The sequence below is a fragment of the Poecilia reticulata genome, chromosome 17, assembly GCF_904066995.2.
Source record: "Poecilia reticulata chromosome 17, P_reticulata-male-v2, whole genome shotgun sequence".
Classification (NCBI taxonomy): domain Eukaryota; kingdom Metazoa; phylum Chordata; class Actinopteri; order Cyprinodontiformes; family Poeciliidae; genus Poecilia; species Poecilia reticulata.
The window spans coordinates 28,611,513-28,630,904 of NC_088846.1; the positions used below are offsets into that span (position 1 = coordinate 28,611,513).

A 19,392-nucleotide genomic window follows, 5' to 3' on the forward strand; every position below is an offset into this window, starting at 1 on the left:
TTTCCACCAGATTATCTGTCCAAATTGCTGACAAATAACTAAGAAAGTAATTGTTTTTATAGACGTTACATAATGCAGCTTTAAATAGTGAAGTATTTCCAATGAAATCAAACAAATCCATTTAATCAAAAACAAAAAACACATAATGAAGTTTTCTCCAGCCAATAATCCAATGCGACACAAGATGTGGCGCGTTGAGCCGCGACTCCTGCAGAGGAAGTCCAACTCTTCTGACATCAGGTGTCGGCTGAAATAACTCAGTCCGGACCGCACACACTCACACGACCTTTAAGGGTTCTTATCGCTGCTGTCGGTTGGTGAACGTGTGAAAGAGAGAGGGGAGAGTAGCTGTGTGTGTGTGTGTGTGTGTGTGTGTTTCTCCCTCCATTCGGCCACATGCTGTCTAAATAACTCACATTATAACTGCAACCATGTCCTCTAATTACATACTTCACCGCTGCAACACCTGCAGCACGCTGATAAAACCGGCTAACTTAGGAGCTAAAAACCATGTGACTCATTATTTTTATGAGAATACAGCAAATACCAGACCAGGATAAACTGTTCCAAAAGTTAATGTAATAAAACGATAGTGTTGTTGTTTTTAGACAATTTTCAAAAAGTAATGCAAGAACACATTCTCAAAAACCAAAAAGCTTTAAATCCTGATGAACATTTACCACTGGAACTGGAAGAAATTTAAATATTAAAAATAAATGAACCAAAAAACCCGAAAAGAACAAATAAAATGTATAATTATGAAGTCTCCTTGTCCTTCAAAAAACAGGTTAGTTGATGAAACTGAAGCCTTTTGTCATCAGAAAGAGAAAAACGATAAATTATTGATTTATCATATGACTAATTTGTTGTTTTTTGCGACAGGCCTACTAAATGCCAACGTTTTTTATATCTTTCAACCATGCAGAAACAAATTAGTTGACAGATGATTAAAAAATAACTTTAACCTACTGCAAATTTTCAAATACTGCATCAAATACTCAAGTTTCTGCTAAAACAAGCAACCAAACACTGATTTAAATTAGTTTCACGAGTCTGAACATATTTTGGATGACTTAAAGTTAATACCCTGCAGACATAAAGGTGTAAGAAGTCAATCTATTTACCTCGTTAAGGGCGTCTCTGTCGGCTCGCCGCCTCTCCCTGACTGACCTCCAGACAGTCTGAAGGGCTGATGTCTCTCGCCTGAAGCCGTCAGACGCAGACCGACTGTGTCGCAATGAAAATGCTCCCGAGAAACAACTGCTTAGCCTCCATAATTCAGGGGAATGAATTAGAGCTGCTACATTATTTAACCGCGGCACAGTTTGCAGTGGCCGGTCTCTCTCCACACCCCGCTGATCCAAATCTGTCACTTCGCTTCGCGCTGCACTCAGGTTGACAGGGCCCTGCTGGCCACGTGCACAACAGCTGGCACGTGCGCGCGCACGCACCTAATGCAAGGAATGTGAGCTGGCAGTAATATTTCTTTCACTGTATAAACGAGCAAGACCAAAGCAATCCATTACGCACCAACCCAAAACGCCAGGAGGGTCCATATGTTAACCTGCGCCAACATGGCCGACGCTCAGGTCAGCCGTAAAACTTTGACCTCTGACAGGCGAATGGAGCCCAACGGGACAAAAGTTAAAGCACTGGAACAATTTACGATTCAACCAAAAACATAACAGCTTACCAAGTAGCTTTGATCTAGTTCAAGCACAAATATCTTAGAATACTTGAAATTGTTAGGTTCTGGGTGGAGGTCAGGTTTGTTTTTCTCCTCTTGATGGAGTCCTGGAGATGGCTGCATGGGGGACAGACCTTTTACGTCACCGACACACCGGTCGGCAATTACACCCTTACCGGCAGCTTAAGAGAGGCGGTTACCAACACTTCCACGCCAGTTTGTTGACTATTATGAAACTCCCCGAGCGTCCGGATCTGGACAACCACTCCCCTTCGCCCCTCGTGACGCTGGCGGACGATACCCGTCAGTTGTCTATTGTCAAGCGTATTGCTGTCTGCGTCTGTCTGTCCGTCGTCGCAGTAGAACTGGTTAAGTCCTGTGACGGCGTCAGCTCCCTTTGTCAGTCTTTATTTCAGTGCTACCGGCAATTAGCTGTGTGCTTATCCGTCTGCCGTGCTGCCTATAACCATTAAATTATTCATTTTCATCATCTTACCTGGGTCTCAGCGTCATTCTCACCACCACCAACTCCACCATATGACAGAAATAAGACAAAATTAAAGTGTTTTCCAATTAAACATCAAATGGAAAACAAAATGGACATAAACCCTAATTTTATGTCGTTTTATTTAAGGCGCTTCAACTCATTGTGCCGAACAAATTATATTTGTTTTGGAGTTTTCCAGAAAGAGACAAACTCCAATATCTAAATCCCAATGCAGTCAGAAATCCCCAGGAGGAAAAAGACTAAACATATTTTGCAGAAACAAACATTTTTAATTGAAAAGCATTTAGGAGTGTGTAATAGTGAAGGTTTCTAACATTTTCAGTTAGAATCGTTTCTAAATCAGCAGCTTTTAAATGCTTTTATTTCATAAATTAACTGTATTACCTTCTATGCATTCTGAAAAATGCACAATTTTACTTTTTTCAATGAAAGAACAACGTTTGCTAATTGCTGAATCCTTAGAGATAAAACTGTTTTTTGGAGTTTACTTTGTTCGTGTCCTTTTAACAATCCTTTCTTATTAAAAATGTCTCCAGCTGGTTTTCATTTCTCCTCTCCACTTGTTTTTTTCCAACCTATTTTTCTCTCCTGCTGCACTTTTTATCACATACTCCTCACGTTTTCCCCCATTTCTCTTCCTCTGCTCTTCATCCTGTTTACTGCATGTTTGTGGCCATTTAAGGGCAGCTTACTCCAAGATAAATCTCTCTCGTGCAAACCAACAGATTGAACTGCTCAGATTTAAGGTAAAGTTGTTCTTTTCTACCAACCAGTTTTGCTGAATTGTTCAGCAAAGAAATTCAAATCAATTAATTTTTTTATTTTTATGGTGAATACAGTCAAAAGCCAAACCAGAATGTAGAGGCTATCCGTCTTACAAATTTACCTAAAGCACGTCGGTCAAAAAAAAGACTCATAAAACCAATAAGCCTTATTAGTCAAACTCCGACAGTTAGAGGTATTGTGGATTTGGGGGCAAAATCATAAATATTTATAATTATTGTAAGATGAATCTGAGGGGAGGAAACACATGGTTTCCTGTGGATCAGGTGACAGGCGGCCGGTGTTGTTTCGAGGAAGCCATGAATAATGTACAGTGTCAGCCACAAGCATATGTCTCCAGTATGAATATCTATACAAGATTTCTGCACAATGAGGAGTCTGGGGGAATATTTCCTCGTATGTACACCAACATGAACACTAGCCTTACATAGGGTCCCTCCAGCTGCTGCCGCTACATCTCAAATCCAGTGTGTGCAGGAATTAATCCTCATAGATCTGATTTTTAAAGGATTTAAATGTTCAGAAATGCATCAATTTGACAGAAGTCGCAATAATTTGTACTTGTAAGTACTTCATAAATCTATTTTGATGATGAATGAGAAGTTTCGTGGACCAAAGAGTCATCTTTGATTGTTTACAGCACAATCAAGTAACAATGTTACCTTCAGTAGTTAAAAAATGCTAAGCATATCAAATATGACTTTGTAATTTAACACCTTGAAATTGAGCTTGTTTCTTTAAAAACTATTTTTTTCCTAAAGCTCCGCCTTCAGGAAGTCATCACAACATCTCTCCTTTAACAGCGTTTTTAATGAGTTCCACCAGGTGCTAATTGCTGCTGGCTAGTCTGAAGGAGCTGCGCCTGGAAGGCGGGGTTATGCCCGCCAAGGCGTTTTGCACAGCTGAATGGTTGCCATGGAGATTAAAGGGTTTCTCAAACATGCATGAAAGAGTGAAGGCAGCACTCCGAGTACGTTCAGGGAATAACATCGTAACATGATGTAGAACTCACAAAGTCCATTTTACATGATACTGTCCCTTTAAGCCGCAGGGATTTTAAAAATATTGCCATTTTTGCCAGATTCTGCATAAAAATAAACACTGAAAAGTCACATTATCCATTTCCTAGATGGGATATTGACTGTTCTAGGGTAAGAGTTCAAGGTTTTCCATTCCGTCTGGTTCTCTGGTTCCATGATTAGCCGACTCCGGCACAAAGATAACAACACCACCATGAATGCAGCTCGAAGGAAAGCTGAAAACACAAAGACCGGTGGTAATTAAGTCTAGTGTCTCGAGGCTGCGCTCACCTGCTGCTTCACTAAGCACTGCTGACTCCCTCCCTCAGGCTGACCAATACTTCATTACGGCTTAAGTGAAAAAGAATCAATAGCACCGAGCAGAGCAAGTCAGGTCTCCGTCCAACTTCTCCGTCAGCCATCAATCAGAGGCTGAGAGCGGGTCGGACGGAAGACCCAGAGGGAAAAAGCTGAACGGCGCAGCAGAGAAAGCAGGTGCTGCAGAGTGCTGATAGGAGCGATGCACGGCTTTTTCTGATGACATTAACAAAAGCAGAGTTGCACTGCAGTGTGAGAAGAGGTGATGCAGAGCTAAAAGAGCCTCCGTCGTCTCTAACGGTGATCAAAACAGGTAAAAATCACCAACTGTTTTAAATCTTAGGATGTTCAAACAACTTGCACTGCAAAACCACAAAGTCTTACCAAGTACTTTTGGTCCAATTAGTGCAAATATGTTAGACAAAACTAACTGTTCTGCAGAAACAAGAGCTTGTTTCAAGTAATTCCTTAAAATGGTTTTGAAATAGTACTTGTCTTGTTTTAAGTGAAATAAACCACCAATGGAACAAGTGCTTTTCCATCACTATTAAGGAATTACTGAGTTAATACAAGCTGCTGTATCTTGCTGAAAAGTTAAATGTAAGTTAGTTTTGTCTTATTTGAAGTGTAATAAGATATTTGCTCTAGAAACTGGATATAAATACTTGGGTAGATGTTTGTGTTTTTGCAGTGTAGGGATGTTTTGTGGAAATGTTTCACTAAATTACATTCATCTAATATCAAAATCAGAGGTTTCATTTTCGTTCTCCTTTAAGTTTATATTGGAGCGCTGCAAGAAACTTTCACTATTATCCCACCCTGGAAAAATGTGGGATAAATATCCAAATTCAAGATGGCTGACATGGTCATATTCCGTCTGGTAGTGTAATCTGGAATAAAACAGTCCATCAACAATCGAAACATGCATCATTCTGGGAACATTTCAAACGTAAATAAAACTCTCCAGCAGGGCATCAGGTGGAAAATATGAGGATGAAAAATCAAATTCACCCCTCTAACGCTGATATTTGCACTCATCTTGCACATGAGACCAGACAAAAGTCAATCTCATGCAGATTAGCCCAAAGCATGGCTGAAATGGTTCGGCATCTCTGAGTCAACAGGCGTGAAAGCAACCAAAAGGCCAAACACCTGGTTCTCCGGTTGCTTTGTTTAGGTAGAAGAGTGAGCAAAGAGCTGGGAAATTTGAATTCCCTCATGAGGAAAACTGGGTCACCAGACACTGATTCAGGATCAGCAAGGGAAATTAAGTGGAAAAAAAGAGGGAAATAATACAAAAAATAAACATTTTCAAACTTTTTAAAGCAAATGTTTTCTGGTAGATTGTTAAAGCAACACACAATCATTAGTTTTATGTCTGGAATATGGGTTGCTAAAGACATAAAATAGATGCCACAGAAGTTATTTCTCCTCCAGAAAAGTAATCAACTACCAGCGTATAAAATCCTAATTTAAGTGGAAGGCTTCATGGCCAAATATTAAATGATTCGTCAAGAGTTTAAAGCCTTACACCAGAAAAATTAAACATTAAAAATGCATTAGATCAGTAGAGCTGTAAAACTCATCATGAAATCCTTTTTCATCTTAAGCAGTTTTAATAAGATGTATGACGCTGCACATTATGAGTTTATTAGTAGAGCACGTTGAGCAACAAGGCCACTGAAGTGCTTTAAATGAAAAACAAAATTAAACAAAAATAACAGATAATGGAAAGTTGTAATCCAGACCAGAAATAATCAATGTTCCAGTTATTAATCAAAGGCAGCTCTAAAACCAGCTGGATCTGGTTTTTAGTTTCGTTAGGTGGGTTTTTAGTCTGTTAAGGAACTCAGTGTTTCAGCCGTTTTTGCAGTTTTCTGGAAGTTTGCCAGTGTTTCAGCCGTTTTTGCAGTTTTCTGGAAGTTTGTCAGTGTTTCAGCCGCTTTTGCAGTTTTCTGGAAGTTTGTCAGTGTTTCAGCCGCTTTTGCAGTTTTCTGGAAGTTTGTCAGTGTTTCAGCCGTTTTTGCAGTTTGTCAGTGTTTCAGCCGCTTTTGCAGTTTTCTGGAAGTTTGTCAGTGTTTCAGCCGCTTTTGCAGTTTTCTGGAAGTTTGTCAGTGTTTCAGCCGCTTTTGCAGTTTTCTGGAAGTTTGTCAGTGTTTCAGCCGTTTTTGCAGTTTTCTGGAAGTTTGTCAGTGTTTCAGCCGTTTTTGCAGTTTGTCAGTGTTTCAGCTGCTTTTGCAGTTTTCTGGAAGTTTGTCAGTGTTTCAGCCGCTTTTGCAGTTTTCTGGAAGTTTGTCAGTGTTTCAGCCGCTTTTGCAGTTTTCTGGAAGTTTGTCAGTGTTTCAGCCGTTTTTGCAGTTTTCTGGAAGTTTGTCAGTGTTTCAGCTGTTTTTGCAGTTTTCTGGAGGTTTGTTCCAGATTTGTGGTAAATAGAAGCTGAATGCCGTTTCTCCAGAAGACCTGAAAGGTCTAGAAGGTCGATTCGACAACAGCAGCAGATCTCTGATTTATTTTGGTTCAGAGGTTTAAGAACTAAAAGGTTCTTAAAGTCTTTTCTCTGAGTGGAAGGACTTTAGAACTGGGTAATGTGCTCCATCTTCCTGGTTTTAGTGATAAAACCATCATCCAGTTACCAAGTGAGAAACCAGTCAAGTGCCATCATCAAAATCATCAATACACATCAAATATGTTGGTCAATGTTCCAGTGATTATGGTTCAAAAGGAGCTCTAAAAATGTGATGTTTTACTCTATATCTAAAGGAAAGGAGGATAGAAGGCTGACTTTGTAACCGTCTTTATGTGTTTCTGAAGGTTCAGGTCTGAGTCCATCAGTACAACCTGGCTGCTAGTTTCTACCTGTAATAACCGACTCTAGATGGTTCCTCTTTTGGACTAAAGATAATAACTTCTGTTTTGTTTCTGTTCAGCTGGAGAAAGTTGCGGCACCTCCACATGTTGGTTTGTGCTTCACTGCAAAAACACAAAATCTAGTATATTTGGGTCTAGTTTCGTGTGCAAATATCTTAGCACACTAGAAATAAAACAAAAATAACTTAAAGCCCCTACATCAAGCTCAGCAAGATACAGGAGCTCGTTTTAAGTCAATAATTGCTCAATATTAACAAAAATGTACAAGTTCCACTAGCCGATTATTTCACTTATAGCAAGGAAAAAAGTCTTGAAATAATCTACCAATGTAACTAGCACTTTTTAAATCGGTATTAAGTAATTACCGACTTAAAACAAGCCACTATATGTGGCTGGAAATTTACCTGTAAGTCAGTTTTGTTTTGCTTCAAGTGTTCAAAGATATCACCATTAGAAGCTACACCAAACATACTTGGTAAGATTTTGTGCTTTTGCAGTGTTGGACAGGTTCAGAGTCCACATTATAATGTAGAGCCGAGTATCATCTGCATAGTGATGATTGCTAATCTTATCGTTATAGTCAGAGTTAGTGGGAGCCTATAGATATTAAATAAGAGAGGAATCTTGTTCATTTGTCATGACTTTATTTACATAAATAAATAAATAAATAAATAAATAAAGATGTGATTTTACTGACAAGAAGCCAAAAGGAGCGACTATAAAGTCATATTTTCATTTTTCAGTTGATAAAGAGGTGAATCCATCCAAACTAAAAAGAAACAATCTAATTTTGTTCCAGCAGCGAAGTGAAGAAAACGCTACCTGACACCTTCAGTTTCTGAACTAAATCCCTGAGGAGACACTAACTCCTCTCAGGTGTTTCTGTCACACCTAAACCGTGTTAATCCAGATTAACGGCAGGTCAGGGCTTTTCTCCACGGAGGTCCTTCACACCCTCTGAGATCCTGTTAGTGCAATACCTTGGAGCTCACTGCTTTTTGCTGAAACAGTCCACAGACTGTTTAACGGTGACTCAGCAGTCTCGCCGATGAAACCTTTGATAACTATTTTAACACAAAGCTTCACGATGCAACACCTGGCTCTTATCTGAGAACAGATTTTACTGGAACAGCTTCAAGCCAAACAGGGACACGTATGAACAGACAGACCCGGCTGGTTTTACACACATTCAGCAGCAGCTAAATGATTCACTGATCTACAAACATTACAGCTTTTTAACGTCATAGCGTCGTTGAGCATGGAGTCCTAAACAATGTCACAATTTGACAGTAAAGCCTGGGTTCTTTAGTTTGTCATAAGAGCAAAGAGAACTTTTTTAAAATTATATTTTTCCCATGTTTTTTATTCATATGTAAATATCATAATCTCAAGGTAAGTATTTAATTAGTAAGATAAATATTTAGCTTGATAAATGTTTGGTTAACCTAAATATTTAGCTAGCAAATTTAAAATGGATTAGTTTGTAGAACAATTAGTTCGCTTACTGAATGTTTAGTCTGGAGTTAAGTTTTAATTAGTTCTCTTATGGCAGGTTGAATAACCCAAATTATTTCTCCAATTTTTTTAAACTTTGCAAAAGGCACTTCATGGTTTAGGTGCAAAGGTCAACCAACATTATGAAGTAGAATATTCAGTTTTTGGCTCAAAGAAAAAGTTTAATTGAGATCCTCTTTCTTTTTGTGTCAAACTTGACTGTTTTCATAGACAGGCCAATTTATTTTGATATCAGACAAAGACAACCAGAGGACGTACAGAAAGCAGTTCTCAAATTATGTGTTCATTAATTAAAGACCAATACCAAAACGTTCTGCTCAACCGCCAAGATTACGAGCGGGAATGCCGTACAAATCACTCTCACCAGAGTTAATTTCAAACCCAAGTTTACTCTGTTCAAACAAATTTAAAATCTTCTTATTTTCAGTTTTATTAAAGGAAAATGAGCCAATATGGAAGAACCAGCTGAAGCTTCCAGCTGCATTGCTATGTTGGTTCAGGGTCAGTTTGAGTCGTTACGTCAGCTTCTTGCCGTTACACAACTGGGGGAAGAGACTCTTAAAGGCAGGATATAAAAACCATGTGAGTCCAGAAACGGCTGTTCTGTAATGGAAAAAGAACCAGAACTCTTGGTGCATTAGTCCAAAGATAACCCTGCAGCGCTGCGTCGCAATCCGGGTGGAAAGACAGGAACACACACTTCAGATTGTTCTGATTATGTAATTAATTCACAAGAAGAAAAGAAATAAAAACACCAACTTGCTTTGTCCAAACAAATCGATCCTGATAAAGTTTAATTCGCAGTTCAATCTGGGAGTTAGAGGGTTAATTATGATGCCGTGAAATCCATCCAAACTCAACAAAGTGCAGAAAGGCAGAATATTTCTGGAGGTTTACAAGCAAACGAGGACCAAATGTCAACAGCAAATGTTTTTGTTAAGAGGAACACGGAACATACTTCCTTTTCCAAGTCTTTTCTAAATTAAAAGAAACCGCTCTGCCAAAATTTAAATCAGATTTACAGACAAATAAAGTCTGTCAGATTTACAACACCAGTGCAAAAGTCTCCAGATTTCATCTTTGTTTGTGATTAAAAGAGGAAAACCTCTCATGTCTTTGATTCCAGAAGCAGTTCAGAGAACAGAAACTCGGCTCTGACGAGTCGCTGAGTCACCGCGGCGTCTCCAGAACCCTGCGGCTCCAAACCGAGTCGGCAGCTCCGTCCCGTGAACCCGCAGCGTGGCAGCCGACGAGCGGCTCCGACTCCGCAGACTATTCCATGGACAGGCGCTGAGAGCAGCTGGACGGTTAAACCAGTCTGTCAGCTCTAACATGTTGGCCACACCGTCCACATGACGGCGGAGGAGGATGAAATCCGTTTTATTATTTTCAAATTTCCCCTCGTTCCACTTCAAACATATTTACCAACCCAAAAAATGTTATTATGGAGAGACTGAAAACAATTCACCAGATCAATCCGCAAAGAAATCTACATTTTCTGCTTTTGACTGGCAAATTTATCGAGAGAATACAAGTTAAAACGGTTAAACATATTTTCTTTTCCAAAAAGTAAAACCCATTTTATACCTTGAGCATTTTAACACAAGTCTACACAACGTGTTTTGCACAAAATCATTCTTACATAATCAGCTTTTAGTCTACTTCATTCAGAATGAGCTGTTTTAGGGCCTCTGTCACTTTAATCCTCGCACATAAAAATAGCTGAAAAACAGATGCGCAATTATACAACTTTACATTTTTGAAAAGCAGAAGTGGAGCCTCCTGCACAACCAACAAGGAATGCAGCAAGTGGTTTGTGGATGGCAAGTCAACAACAACAACGCCCTTTGCTGATTTAAAACCAGCTGAGCAAACGTGCTGGAGCTCAGCGGGGGTTGCTATGTAACGGGCAGTACTCTGATGGGGTTGCTAGGTAACAAGCAGTGCGGCTAGAATTTGACTCAGCAATCTGTAGGTTTCAAAAACACCAACTTGTTGCCAAAAACAAGTAAATTACAGCTAGCTTATTTCAAGTCCACTTTGATATTTCCAATAGAAATTAGACAAAAATACTTGGTAAGATTCTGTGTTTTTTTGAGTGCAAATATGACAATAAACAGAAAATAAAATAAGCATGCTCAGTGTGAGGAATTGCTGTAAAGTCATCAACACAATGTAAGTAATGAGTCTGTTGCTACAGAAAAAAGGATTAGCTGCACTGGCCGACTTATAACGAGACATTTTCCAATGTTGTAAGTGAAAAAATATAGTGGAATTAGTGGTTTCTATCAATATTAAGGACTTATTGACTTAAAAGAAGCTCCTGCATCTCGCTGAAAATTCTGTTGCAAGTTAGTTTTGTCCTATTTCAAGAGTACTAAGATACTTGCTAAAGAAACGAGACAAACATACATACAAGAGCTGCAGGAACCGCAACAAAAACACAGTTTTCCTCTAAAAGTGAGCAAAACATCAAACCTCCAAATGTGACACTTTGAATTTTAGGAGATTTTTTTTTCACCCCCAGACTAAATGTGTCTCTCATGGGAAACTGCAATGTCACTACAGCGGCGATGTGATCCGAATCACCTCTGCACTCCTACTGCAAAGTCAGGCAGGGGAGAGAAACCCAGGGTGACCTGAGGGGACGGGATGGGAGGAAGGGACGGAGGAAAAAAGATGGAGAGAAAAGCGGAATAGAGAGAAACTATACGACCGGCACAACAGAGGTGGAGAAGCAGAGGTGAAGTCACTGAATTGGAAGCAATAAGCAATAAATCAATTAATCATATGATAAATTAAAATAAATTCAATCATTTACATTTGCATGCTTTACTGTTTTTCTCTTTCTACCAAAAACAGGATGAGAAAACTCTTCAGTCTGGTGCTTTGGTCTCAACTAACCTGTTTTTGAAGGATAATTTAGTTTCCACAGACTTCATAATTAATTTTATTTGCTGTTTCTGTTTTGCTTATTTGCTTGAGATATTTAAAATGTCTTTTAGTTCTTACATATTCATTAGGATTTAAAGTTTATTGATCTTTGAGGATGTGGCCCACCAGGTTAAGTGTTGCATTTTTATTTATTACAAATGGGTTCCTAATACAGCAAAAGTGCAAAAACAAATTACTTGTAAATCAGTACACTTGAAATAAGACAAAACTAAGAGATTTGCACTAACTAAACCAAAAATACTTGGTAAGATTTTGTGTTTTTTCAGTGTACAAGCAAGTTTTCTGGAGGAAATCCTGAAAATGGGGAAGAAAACATGAAGCCAGACTCAGATAAAAAAAAAAAAAAAAGTTTTTAACTATCTTGTCTTATGAATCACTCTGTAGAGTTTGAAATTTAACAAATGCCCAAACCAATCAGGTGGGTATCAATCAGGGATTCCCGTGGCGATAAATCAATGCCTCCTGTACGTTTCTCTCTTTAACGCCATCCATCCTCATCTCTCCGTTGGGCTAAAAGCTTCACTCTGCCGAGGAAAATAATCATTACAGCTCAGTAACAGCAGCAGGTCTCCTCATGCCAATACGTCACATCTGATTATCCCGCACAGCCTTAAACATGGCACCCATCCAGCCTCTCCACCTCACAGAGACACGGTGACATTTTCCAGAAAACGGGCCTGAAGGAGGGAAGAAACGGGGAGCTGGAAGAGTGCTGGAGGAGGTTAATCACCAGCTCATTAGCTAATAATGAAGATAATTATGCAAGTGTGAAGAGGAGGCGAAAACAGCTGCACTGGTGTGGCAGGAACATTAACGTGTTGAAGGTTTGTAATTTATACTCACAAACAGCAAAATATTTTCACTTTAGTCAGGAAAAAAAAGCCAAAAAACAGAACAGCAGGTTTGTCTGGGAATACTGTTGGAGTCTATCCCAGCAGGATGAGACGATATGCAACACTTTCACATCACAAGGCAGTTTAGACCAGCCAGTCAGGCTAACATCCATGTTTATAGGTAGTTCAATATGAAATCCATAACATTATCTTCCAAATTCTTTCTCGTTTTTTCCAAATTTCACTTTTTTCCATTCATTAAGTTATGGTAGGAATCCAGCGGCTGTGATTCTCTCTCTCTCTCTGTCCTGAGTCAAACCAACCAAACATTTTGAAAACCTGTTCCCCTCCTGGCCTGTGGGGGCGCTGCACCAAAAACCTCTGAAGGAAACAACACAAAAACCTCTGAAGACACGGAGCGTAACTTCTTTCTTCACAAAATGTAAACAAAAATGAAGAGGCGTCAGATTTAACGGTTGTAGGATTTTGAGTAATTTTGAGCGGTTTCCGGTTTGCTTGGCGTTCACATACGCATCTGAACCGAACCAGAGTTCACTTCAACAGAACTGAGACCGGGTTTTTAGGAGGACCAGAGTTCACATCAGAGTTCGGTTACACATCGACACGTCCCTGAACAAACTGGACTTTCTAGGCAAACAGACTTTGAGATTTTGGGGGACGGGGGGTTTGGAGGATATCTCTGTTTCAGGAGAATTTTTTATTCAGTCAAGCTGAGGCCCACTTAACCAGGTAACAACGGGCATGCATGCTGCAGCAGACAAAAAGACTACAGAGACTCCTGTATAGCTTCTTCCGCTGGCCATGATCACCAAACTTTGTGAAGTTCTGTGTTTCACTGTGTATTTAATTTCGCTTGTTAAATGCTGTCTGCGTTTTCTGCATCATGGAAATCATAGGGCCCCATACAGGCTGCAGTCCTGCAGAAAACCACCAACTCCGCCTGTATGCTACTGCAGTGAGGCTGCAGCACTGTCTGGTTGCTGGTTGAATTCACACTTTGTACTGCAGCTGAATGTTTCCACTCAAAAAAATCAAGTGTCACTTGCTTGAAAACATAAAACTCTTGAAAACGCATCTAGCACGACGCCCGAGTATTTTTCAGCTGAAGCATCTTTTAGCTCCCCGCAGCTGATTGGTCTAATTGCCCTGTTAAGCAGGTCAATTATGTTATTGACCTATTGATAAAAAGCAGAAGCTCTTGGCCTTTTTCAAGTGATTCTGACAAACTGACTTTGGGTCTGTGTTACGGAAAAATGCAGTGATGCTCTTTACTTTCGTTGTCAATGTTTGATCAGTTTATTGATATAAAGACGTGGTTCTCAATTATTTCCGCCATGCTGAACCCAGAAGTCTTAAAACTAATTTTAAGTTCAGTTTATTAATGCAAATAATTCACTTGATGTACATGTTTAGAGTAAAAACAGTAAAAATGTTTTAAAACTCTAAACTGATAATTTCACCACCTTATTCCTTTTCAGAAAGGTAAATAACTCATTTGTTATGCAAAAGTTTTAAACATTTCTTACATTTTAGCTTATAGATGAAAAGGATATAACATTTTGCATTTACTGTAAAACTACGTTTTGTACGCTTCATTGTTTATGTAGCCGTTTTCTGCTGGTTACCTGCCTAAAAACTAAGTTTTTGTGGTTTTAAAAGTTCGAATTGAGCGCACGTTGGTGCGGTATTCTCCCAAAATAAGCCCTCATAGAGTGATCATATAAATCCTGGTACATGTAAACTTACTCTGCAAACGCACCATCTAAATCATCAGTTTTGAGTTAAATGTAGAAACTTACAAGTTCTGGAAAGTACCTTGAAATTTTTATAAAAATAATCCGTAACGTCCTGGAAAGTAACATAAGCTTTATGAACTTGAGACTTCTGGAAACTAACTTTTAAACTCACAAAACAACCAGGTAGCGTCAGGTTATTGAGAAACTAATCTCTGCGTTTCAAAAAGTTACCTGGAAGATCTAGACTAGCGGTTCTCAACGTGGGCGGTACCGCCCCCTAGTTCAGAGGACGGCAGGGGGCGCTGGAGGACATTTTTATAAAAGGGGGGCGCTGGGATGCCCTTGGGGGGCGTTTAGTTGAAGGTAAACTTTACACCTTAAATGCACAACAATACCAGTTTAGACTTTGAGCAACTTGGTAAAACTGTATTGTGTAACATTAAATCATGCTTGGCTGCAACTGTATCGATGGCAGCTTCTTCTTCTTCTACTCAGTGTTTGTCGCTTCATGGTGCAGCTCCGCTCCGCATCAATTTAGCGTTACAACGGCTGATGACGCTGCTGTGATTCACTTTGTCTGGTATTTATGTAGGCTACATATGTTTTGGCAGTTCTGTGATCATGTTAAGCAGCAATTTATATTAAAAAGTGTTTTATTTCCGTTTAAAAGCTGCCTGCTTCCATGGAAGGACAGCAGAAAATCTCTCTTAGAAACATGTAATTACTAAAATCACGATGCCCTGACTTTGTATCCCTCTGAAAAATTAACCCATTTAAATAAAGAAATAAAGAAATCCCTCCATGGGTGATATCACGATACAGAGCGTTCATTTTATAGCGTTAACACGGTGCTGTAAGTGGTCCGGTATGAAACGGGAGTGATGGAACAACACAGCACTTTTAAATTTCAATAATCAGAATACCGAAATTGTTTCCGTTGTTTTAAAAGGTTTATGTCAGTCTGCCTTTTCCCCATCGATGTTTCCCGATCGCCCTGCACCTTAGGGAATTAAAAAAACAACAACAAAAAAAAACGCTGCGCACATTGCGCAAAACTCTGAAACATAAGGGAAAACGGAGCGACGAACTAGATGTGAATTATGGCATAAAAACAGAGAATCCGACGCTGAACAGTGAAAAATCAACACATGATGTGAAACACATGACGATTAGGAGGCGCAGCAGGTGATGAGTGAAGATTACTGATGGTCAATAAACGATCAAATAAATCTAGCAACAGGAAAGAAACTAAAGTGGACATGGCAATAAACCGAGAGAGGATAATATTAATCAAATGAAACTAAATGGAAATGAATGAAGAACAAAATGCAAGAATAAACTAAGAAACTAAAGTAAATACAGAGGAATAAACTGGTATGGCAAGACCTTTCGAGCAATAATTAATACAGAGGACTGTATGGCAAGAATAAACAGACACTATTTCCAGATAAAAGGTAAAATAATACTGTTGAAATGTCATGGGCAGTAGCGCAACTACACATTATTCAGGTGGATGCGAAAACATAAATCGGCAGGACAAATCTGTAAGTTCAGAAAAGTTAAATTTTGTGAGTAGGTTCAATAAAACCTGGATAACCTGCAGGTTCCAGGTTAGTTTTGGAAATGTACATTTTTCCCCATCTAAAAAAAAAGCTAGAAATAAAAAAAATTAATAGTTTAGATAAGAAATGTACCGTTTTATTTTATTTTTTTACATTTGCATGGATGTTCTTCAAATCCTCTGTTCTATCGTACCACTCTCAGACAAACGCAAACCCTTTACATGGGGGAAGAGCGTTACAGGCAGTGAGGGAGCTTTTAAAAATGCATTAGCATTTAACTCCAGAACACGGAAAAGATTAAGACAAACATCCTGAAACAAAGCTCTACTGCTCAGGATAAGCCTGCTGTTCACGCAGCCGTGATTTGAAAATCACCCCTAAATGCTAAATTAAATCAGGGACTAACAAACCGAATTATGGAGGTTAACGGCCTCAACAGCTCCAGCTAAACTCAATCAGAGGAGACCGTGTGTGAGAAGAACAATCAGGCGTTGTCTGCGTTTTTATTGATCCAATTTGAATGATTTACCAGCTGGTAATCAATGTCAAATCTTCATTTATTGAGTTTATGCAGAGTTCAACCCTTCTCCGCGCCAGCTCAAAGTTATTTTGGACCGGAGCTTCACATGAAAGCCTAAAGTATTTATGACTCACAAGCCGACGACGCTTCCGAACCCATCGGAGTCGATGTTTCATGTCATCTCCTCCTGAATACTTCATCGCAGTGAAAGCTGAAGGTAAAACAACACTCCCGGAGAAACATGTCGCAATAAAGCTCAACATCAGCAACAATTTACAGCCTGATGGGGCATTAATTATAAAAGCCAACAACTTCCTTCCAAAATCCAGAGGAAATGTATTCTGGCAGGTTTCTCTGAAAACAAAACGAGTGCAGAGTGACTTCAGAGGTGTCAAAGGTGAAATAAAGACCGAAATCTGACTTTGGTGACTTTTTCAACCCCAAAGAGTCCCAAAAGCGCAGAAGAAGAACGTAGATGTCAATCAGCAGCATGTGCAGTCAGGATTAAGACTAAAAATAATTTCATATTTATAATTTTCAGCCAATTCTTAGCCAGATTTACCACGTCTGGCTTCTACTGGTGCAGAATTACGACTCACGTTTCATGCAAACAACGTAAAAGTCAAATAAAATGTTTCAGAAGCTTTAAAAACAAGTGGCTCAGATTGGATTGTTTTTTAAAAGACCTTTATAAATCAACAACATATAATGATATAAACCAATAACATATCGGGATAGACGTGAGCAACATTAATACGTCTGATAGAATATTCAAAATACAAAATATTTACTGAACTCCAATCCAGAACCAAACAGCATTCTGGGAGACGCAGGCAGAAGAAATACTGCTCAGGTTCTCACAGCTAGCTAAGCAAAGCTTCGACTAACTCACTCATTCGTTGGTTGCCTAGTAACCAACTCAGCCTTTAGTTACCTAGCAACAACTTGTTGACCGTCCCTCATAGCTGCTTAAAGACGAAAAACAACAGCATGGATAAAACAGGAAATGTCCAAAGAATTAATCAATTATTGTTGATAGACTGATTTGAAATGCTTGTTTTTCAACCATATTGTCCAGCCCGTAAAATATATATAAAAAAAACAAAGATTGAAGATTATTTCTTCCAGGTTAGTTTCGTCCTGAACACATTATGTCAACAAATCCTACTAAAAGAGACCAGAGCTGGACATCCTTGGATTAAAATATCTCAGATTTAAAAACAGGCCTGTTATTTTGAATTTCTTACCGCCTAAAACGTGTGGCGTAGCTACAACATCTAAATCAGACTTCACCAAAAACAAGCAGCAGAACCCCAACATGTCATTGAAATAGAAACCAAAACGGAAATGTAAATATAGTTTGGGGGTCAGGAGGAGCAGCAGAGATGTGGTTAAATAATTCCCAACAGGTGGTCCCACTGCCAGACGGCTTATTCCTGAAGAGCAGTGGCTCTGTTAAAGTAAACGGACCGTGGGAAACAAGAGCGGCACATTTGGTTTTTACTTATTTTTACTAAAGATGTTATATTTATGTTTCCCACAAAGAAAACTAAAGGAAAGTAGACATTACATATGTCTGAATCAGCTCAGTTTTATTAACCACAGCTAAAAAAAGCCGATTCCTCTAAAGTTCATATTTATGACTACAAATATTTTATTTTTTATCTGTGTTGTTGCAGCAATGCTCATGTCATTTCAGCAGAAATCAGTTTTAAAGCTTTCAGTTTTCGTAAAAATGAAGTTTGTGAATTAAAACGATTTTTTAATTTCTTAATTTTACATAATTTCTTGCATGTGTGTTTAACCAAAATTAAACATTTAGTTCAGTTAATTTATAAAAAGCCTTTTTATACAATCTTTTTATTGATTGCAGTGTTTTCTTACCCGTTTGTGTCCCAACAGCAGATAATAAATCAAAATAAAGGCTGAAATACGCCCTAATAAATGTGTGTTGTAGCTGATCAAACCAGAATTAGAGCAGACAACAAAGCTGAGCTTCAGGCGGGATAATAAACGCCCCATCAGACAAATATTTGGGTTAGATACCTGCTTTTATTCAATAACCCATGGGAATAGAAACGCATAATAGTTTGTTTCACATGGTTTTAATAAGGACACCAATGAATAAAGGCATGAAACACTGGATCTATTATCCACAAAAAGCAGCACAGCGCTCCAGTTACACTAATGAACTCAGCTGTGAGTGTTTTCCTGTTTGAAGCAGGAAGTGTGTGTTTCTGGCGGTGTGTGTGTTCATTGTGACCTTCAGGCGCAGCTGAGGGTCTGACTGCCAGCGCTGCTGCTTATATGACTGGAATGCCAACCACAGCAGTGTGTGTGTGTGTGTGTGTGTGTGTGTGTGTGTGTGTGTGTGTGTGTGTGTGTGTGTGTGTTAGCATTTCTCACCTCATAAGGCCCATTTTCCCCAACAAATACTACGTTGTGAGGACCCACAGCTCCTTATGGGGTCCAAATCCCAGGAAGCCATTGGAAGACGTGTTGTGTTTGGGAGTGAGATGTGAACAGAGTTTATGTTAAGGTTAAAGGTCAGGCTGTGGAATCCAATAAAAATTAGTTTAAGTCGTCCCTGTGTTTCAACATGCGATGCAAATTTAGAGATTTCGACCATAGAAATGTTCTAATTATCCAGAAAACTAATTTCATCCGCTCAAATTTAAGACTTTTTCAGACTTGTCAAAAACCGTTATGAGTGGAATTTAAGAGATCTGTCTCCACAGCAATACAGCAAATTTATTGCCAGTCAACTGGCAATAAATTTTAACTTACCAGTAATAGACGCAAAAAAAACCTAGCTAACAACCAGGCTAGCAAGGGTATAGCTAGCTAGCAAAGCTTTTGTTAGCAGCTAGTTACTGATAGCCTGAAATGTTTTGAGTCACAGAAAGTTTTAGTTAAATTTAAACAAGATAAATTATGACAAGACCAAATTTAAGAGCAATGACTGACATATTAATCACAGGTCATATGTTAAATGGATTTAATGAAGACATTTTAATGTTGTATTATAGATATATTAATTTAAGGCTTTTTAAGGATGCTCGGACAG

General features: G+C 38.9%; 1 protein-coding gene across 2 annotated transcripts in view; it reads right to left on the reverse strand.

Moving 5' to 3' along the window:
• The window catches only part of LOC103479974 (disco-interacting protein 2 homolog C), a 175,521-nt gene that overhangs the window by 124,637 nt on the left and 31,492 nt on the right, over nt 1-19,392 (reverse strand). The window contains exon 1 of one of the 2 annotated variants that reach the window (XM_017309920.2): nt 1,125-1,256. The exons of the other annotated variant lie outside the window; for it this stretch is intronic. The gene's annotated coding sequence lies outside the window, so the exon portion shown is untranslated. Of the gene's footprint in view, nt 1-1,124; nt 1,257-19,392 lie in introns of those variants that run through there. 2 annotated transcript variants of the gene reach the window in all.